Here is a 6731-nt window from a genome sequence, read left to right as displayed (position 1 = left end):
AAAATTATAATATATTCACAAATGGAGCATCAGGCAACCAATTAAAATAATTATTTACAAAAAATGTTAAATGACATGAGAAAACTTATGATGTAAAGTAATAGAAAAATACAGCTTATTTAATGAGATTCTAACTTTGTAAAACAATGTATAGAAATAAGACTGGAAAGAAAAATGTTAAACTGTTAAGAGTGGTGTCCTCTGAGTGATGGGATCCTGGAAGATTTTTTTTGCTTTATTCTATTTTTCTGAATTTTCCAAAATTTCCACAATGACTCTGTATTACTTTATTATTTTCAAAAAGTATTAAAAGTTATAAGCTACAAATATTTTTATACCAGCTCTGCTCTACAGCCAGAAACTCTGAAAGTTTGATCTGATATAAAGGGAATGTTTCTGGTTTGAAGGGCTTGCTTGTGTCAGAGCTATACCTACATTTCTAGTTTTCTTTCACTCTGAGTCAAATTTAGTCCAGAATGATTCCTGTACTTTTATCCAACAGGCATTAGCAGCTGATTAATGCAATGAGGGAGCAGGAATGAAGATGGCATTCTTCTAGACAATGAGCAATACTGAGCTGACTTCAGATTTATTGCTATGATTGCTTTTTAAAGTCGAGTTTTATTTAATAAGCTTTTAAAACTATTTCTGGAACCATCTTCAAGCTTTCTAGTTTTAAACCAAACTTGACTTCTGAAATATATCTTTTTTCTCATGGGCTTCTGCAACTCTCAACTTCTTCCTTTTGTAACTTTTTGAGTTGAAATTATGCTTTTTTTTCTTCTTAATTATGACTGTCAGTGACAATGTTCGGTTTGTGTTTTTAATATATTTCCTTCAAGTATTTTGGTGTTTTGGTTATTCAATAGGTCTGTGATCTGTAAAGTGCTGAACTTCTCAAAAAGTATTTTTTGAGAGAGTTCTCCTTACTTACTTAGTTCTCTTTACTTACTACATTTAGCTCTAAACTTTACCAATGAAGCGATAATATAGGAGTTAAAAAAATTATTTAGGCAGGTAGCGAGGGTACTAGAGTCCTCAGTAAGTCTTTTTCTTTTCTTTTCTTACTCTTCTTTTTTTTTTTGGAGACACTGTCTGGCTCTATCACCCAGGCTGGAGTACAGTGGTACAATCTTGGCTCACTGCAAACTTTCCCTCCCGGATTCAAGTGATTCTCCTGCCTCAGCCTCCCCAGTAGCTGGAATTACAGGTGCTTGCCACCACGCCTGGCTAATTTTTTGTGTTTTTAGTAGAGATGGGGCTTCGCCATGTTGGGCAGGCTGGTCTTGAACTCCCGACCTCACGTGATCCGCCCACCTCAGCCTCCCAAAGTGCTGAGATAACAGATGTGAGCCACGGTGCCCAGCCAGGCTTTTGCTTTTAATTGAAAACAGCCTCCAAACCATTTCTTTTCTAGCAAAAAGCAGCCTGAAAAGCTGAGCTGCAAGAATAAGCAAGCTGGAAGTTCGCATAGCTGTACTAAAAGCCAGGTCCACCCAATATAGCGATTTCCCCTCCCTTTCCTTTGTAGCCATGTGTGGGGGGTGTTGTTGTGCCGGCCAGGTAAAGCCACATGTGTGGGTGTCATGGCGCCAGCCAGGCAGAGGCCATATTTGCATAATACAAGATTAGGGTGAGAGGGCCAGTTTCTTCGTGGGCTGTGTTAATGGCACACTGGTCAAACCAATCCCCTGGGCCTTATATAAATCAGACACAGCCTCCTCAAGCATCCCTATATAACCTACTGCTTCCCACCACAAGCAAGGATTTTTCCCTTCAGAGCCTTCCTACCTCTCTACGGGTGAGCTGTTCTCTTCTTTCCTGCCTATTACACTTTCCGCTCCTTACCCCGCTCCGTGTTTGTGTCTGTGTCCTTAACCTTCTCGTCACGAGATGACAAATCTTGGGTATGTCCCCAGACAATGAAGCTGCTTCAGCAACTCAACCTTTGAAATAGTATAGAAATAAGATATGCATGACTAGAACTTTCATCTGTGTGCACACAGCTACGAAGTAATGAAACATTTCACCAGGAGATTACACCATCCCTGTTCTTTCATTTATTTAACAAAGATGTTTACTTAATGCCAGACAATGTTCTGAGCACCTGGGAAACAGCAATAGACAATGCAGATTTGGTGCCCGTCCTCATTTCCAAGTCCTCAGCATCTGCTTCCTGTATCACAATGACGTCCAACTGACTTCCTGCATTAGTCCTGCCCACTTCCATCCAACACATCCTGCTACCAGAAAGAAAGCACAAGTCCAGTCATGTCGCTGCCCTGTTGCTAACATTTCAATTGGCAACTCTGCTCTACCTACAGAATACAGTCTAAAATACTTAATACAGCACAAAGTGCCCGTAATCTCCCTACTTCTCCAGCCTTATCTTTTACTCACCTATGCCTTCCCCATGCCCTCAACCTCCTCCCTACTTCCTTAAAGGGTCGTGCCAATTTATGCCGCTGTGTCCTTATTTATGCTGCTCCCTCTGAATAGAATTTATCACATCTCTATAGAAGTGGGAAACATCTACTCATCTTCAAGATTTAACTTGAATCTCATCTTTCCTTAGCTTTTTTTTTTTTTTTTCTTTTTGAGACGGAGTCTTGCAGTGTTGCCCGACCTGGAGTGCAGTGGCGCAATCTCGGCTCACTGCAACTTCCGCCCCCCAGGTTCACGCCATTCTCCTGCCTCAGCCTTCCGAGTAGCTGGGATTGATTACAGGCACCTGCCGCCATGGCTGACTAATTTTTATATTTTTAGTAGAGACGGGGTTTCACCATGTTGGCCAGACTGGTCTCGATCTCCTGACCTCGTCGTGATCCACCCGCCTTGGCCTCCCAAAGTGCTGGGATTACAGGCATGAGCCACTGCGCACCCTCAGGGCTTATTCTTTATTCATATCTCCTTGCCCCAACACAGAGCCTTGGAATGAATGAATGGATGAATGAATGAATGAATGACAACGTGAGATAACAGAGTATATTTCTACTCTGGACTCCAGTACTCATCTATACTCTGTTAATTTCAGTCAATTTATTTCTCTTTTCTAAGTGTGAGTTTCTTCCCCTGTTAAATCAAGAAGTTTATCAGGTTCCTTCCAACCGTAATGTCATTTGACCTGGAGGTTATACTCTCTCATTCACCGTGAGATGAGTTAATTAGAATGCGGTAACTACAGCAGCCACCAGAAGGCAGCAGAAGCTTAACCTTGGAATTTAGATGGCGCTACTGCGTTTATCTAAAAGGCAAAACTAAAAAGCATGTTTAATTAAAAATGACTACATTTACATAGTATATTTAAATACTATATATAAATATTATAATTATATCTAGTACAGTGAGATGTTCATACTGTAGGAGGCAGAGAATTGAGGTGGGCTGCAGAGTGGAGTCCCCTTATTCCCTCCAGTTTATACTCTAGTCTAGGGGATGTGCAAATTTCATAGAATTTGATAGACCAGTGAGTGTTGAAAATGTATTTCTTGTACTCACTTTTGTTTTCTGTCTGGGGTTTAGGGCGTGAGAATGGTGGTAGTGGCAATGGTGGTGATAGTGATGGAAGTGGTGATTGTAGTAACAAACAGAATTCACCAGTTAGATGTGCCCATAATGCAAGTTCAACTCCAAAGTATGAATTTATTTCTGCTCCGTTGAGAGTAGAAATCCAAAGTTCATATTTTCACCATTGAAAATTTCCCCTGAACACAAAACAAGGTAATAGAGGCAAAGTCACATGTTTGCAAAGCATAAACCCTTCAAATTCAGCCCTCACACAAAGGAGCTGTAGTATTTACCCCAAGCTAAACCATCTACTTCAGAAGGACATAATGTGATTAAACAAAAACAGTTTTAAAATACACGTGACATGAGACCCCTAATGGCACAGGAGTCTTTCTGTATGAATTTATTTATGTATTTTAATGTCCAAGCACCTTCTCCTTGCCTCTTCTCAGGCAATAAGATGACCGGGGCCAGGTTTTTCTTCTATTATTTTTTATTAGCCATTTTTGTTGATACTTTACCACATACCAGGTCTTGTGCTGGGTGCCAAAGGTATAAGGATGAACAGGAATGAATAAGTAGGACATGGACTGTACCCCCAGGAGTTTAGATTACGGTGCCATGATAGAGAATACAGCGTGAGGGTTTAGGATGCTGCTTTCATAAAGAGATCCTAATACCTCCTTTTCAGGGGCACCTGCATCAATTATATTTCAGCACAGAAAAATTCACATATGCCTGGGCACGGTGGCTCACGCCAGTAATCCCAGCACTTTGGGAGACCAAGGTGGGCGTATCACCTGAGGTCAGGAATTCGAGACCAGCCTGGCCAACGTGGTGAAACCCCACCTCTACTAAAAATACAGAAAATTAGCTGGACATGGTGGCGTGTGCCTGTAATCCCAGCTACTTGGAAGGCTGACGCAGGAGAATCTGAACCTGGGGGAGCGAAGTTGCAGTGAGCCGAGATCGTGCCATTGAACTCCAGCCTGGGCAAAAAGAGCGAAACTCTGTCTCAGAAAAAGAAAAATTCACACACATGATTTTAAAATCCAGTAGCAGATGTGTTTCTAATGGAAAGTGAACGTGCCTGATCCCGCCTCTGCGCATCTCCGCTCTCTCAGTCATTTCTGCTTTTAGCGTTTTGCATATCTAAATAAGATGCTTCTATTTCTTGATGTATAAGCTTTAGCAGTTATCTATTAATTTTTTGTATTGATACATGAAGATTTAGCTCATCTTCGCTAGCCCTCTTTCTCACTTCTTCCCATAGAGTTATATCTCTTTTGTCAGTACAATTATTGAGCACCTTTTTCATTTTAATTAATATGCATGAGCTTCTAGTGTTGTCCCATCAGTTGTATATAAAATATCTTGCCTCCCACTTTGTAAGATGAAGATGTTAGTGCCACAGTTCTTTCTTCTACCTCCTTCCCATCTCCAAAATTCTCCTATATTTTTCTTTGCCAGGGTTGATAATATTTATTTGGTAACCAAAATGAAGACCTCTGTTCTTTACCTATAACTTGATTCTATAAGTTGAAAACAAGGAAACATTTTCATTATGTATACATGATAACATCTTTCTTTTTTTTTTTTTTTTTTTGAGATGGAGTCTCATTGTGTTGCCCAGGCTGGAGTGCAGTGGCACAATCTTGGCTCACTGCAACCTCCACTTCCTGGGTTTAAGCGATTCTCCTGCTTCAGCCTCCCAAACAGCTGAGATTACAGGCACCCACCACCACATCCAGATAATTTTTTGTTTTTTCAGTAGAGACGGGGTTTTGCCATGTTGGCCAGGCTGGTCTTGAACTCCTGACCTCAGGTGATCTGCCCCTCAGCCCCCCAAAGTGCTGGGATTACAGGTATGAGCCACCATGCCTGGCCAACATCTTTCTATATAGCCCCAATGTCTCCCTTTTGTACCACGAAGGAAAATTGATTTTCTCTCCTTTTTAAGTACCTAATTCTCAAAGTCAGGGCACATTTTACTTTGTTTCACTTTTGGACTATGCCTTCCAGGAACATTTTTTCCTTAGAATTCCTGATTGGGTTTCTCTTTTCTTTCCTTGCTGTATAAAGAAACATGTCTTCTTCACCATATTCCTAATCACTTCCCAGCTTCTTACACATTCTGTCTATTGCTTGGAATCGATTCCGTTTTTAATTCTTGAACCTACTGACTTCCTAATATGGACTCATTGAGGCATATATGAACCACAACTTTCCTATACAGTCTTATTGTTGCTGTCCTTCTCTGTGTGGGAGTATTCCTTTGCATACTCAGACACTGCTTCAGTGCTTCCTTGGGTTGGATCCACATTTTCCTGGATTCCACTTACTCTTCTTACAGTCTGTCAACTTATTCCATCTATACAACTCCACCCACACACTAGTGTTCTAGTAGATAAAATCCCATTCTTCACTGACTTCCCTCACTAACCCAGGAGAGCTTAGAAAGAACCGGCATGCAACACTGTCACTTAATATTCTATACTGACTTACTTTTCTTCCAGTGTGTGCTCTGTATTTAAAAACAAGTTGTCTCAGTTGGGTGTGGTGGCTCACGCCTGTAATCCCAGCACTTTGGGAGACTGAGGCAGGCGGATCGCTTGAGGCCAGGAGTTCATGACCAGCAACATGGCGAAACCCCATTTCTACAAAAAATATAAAAATTAGCTTGGCATGGTGGGCACACGCCTGTAATCCCAGCTACTCTGGAGGCTGAAGCAGGAGACTCGCTTTAACCAGGGAGGCAGAGGTTGCAGTGAGCCAAGACTGCACCACTGCACTCCAGCCTGGGTGACAGTGAGACTTCGTCTCAAAAAGAAAAAAAACAAAAACAAAAACATGTCTCATCCTCTATGAACCCTTCTTAGGTATACTGATTTCAAGGACACCAGGTAGACTTCTACCACCAACATTTTTTTGTGTGCTATGAACTATTTTATGTTTGTGTAACGTTTGGGGATTGCTGTTAGAAAGAATAGAGATGTATATGCTGTCAGAATAGCCAAAATGAAGCCACTTTCCCTGACTGTTCAGAGAGTAGAGACACAGGACTTATGTTACCAGAGAGAAATTAATGAAAGATAATTTTTTTTTTTTCAAACAGAGTCTCGCTCTGTCACCCAGGCTGGAGTACAGTGGCTCAATCTCAGCTCACTGCAAGCTCTGCTTCCCGGGTTCACATCATTCTCCTGCCTCAGCCTCCTGAATAGCTG

The 6731-nt window shown here is 41.3% G+C and overlaps 1 protein-coding gene across 1 annotated transcript in view; it reads left to right on the top strand.

Moving 5' to 3' along the window:
- Positions 1-6731, top strand: part of GUCY2C (guanylate cyclase 2C) — an 82728-nt gene that overhangs the window by 28990 nt on the left and 47007 nt on the right. The gene's annotated exons all lie outside the window — the stretch shown is intronic.

This window comes from Colobus angolensis, unplaced genomic scaffold (assembly GCF_000951035.1).
Source record: "Colobus angolensis palliatus isolate OR3802 unplaced genomic scaffold, Cang.pa_1.0 Scaffold11, whole genome shotgun sequence".
Classification (NCBI taxonomy): Eukaryota; Metazoa; Chordata; class Mammalia; order Primates; family Cercopithecidae; genus Colobus; species Colobus angolensis.
This window is presented reverse-complemented; position numbering and strand designations above follow the sequence as displayed.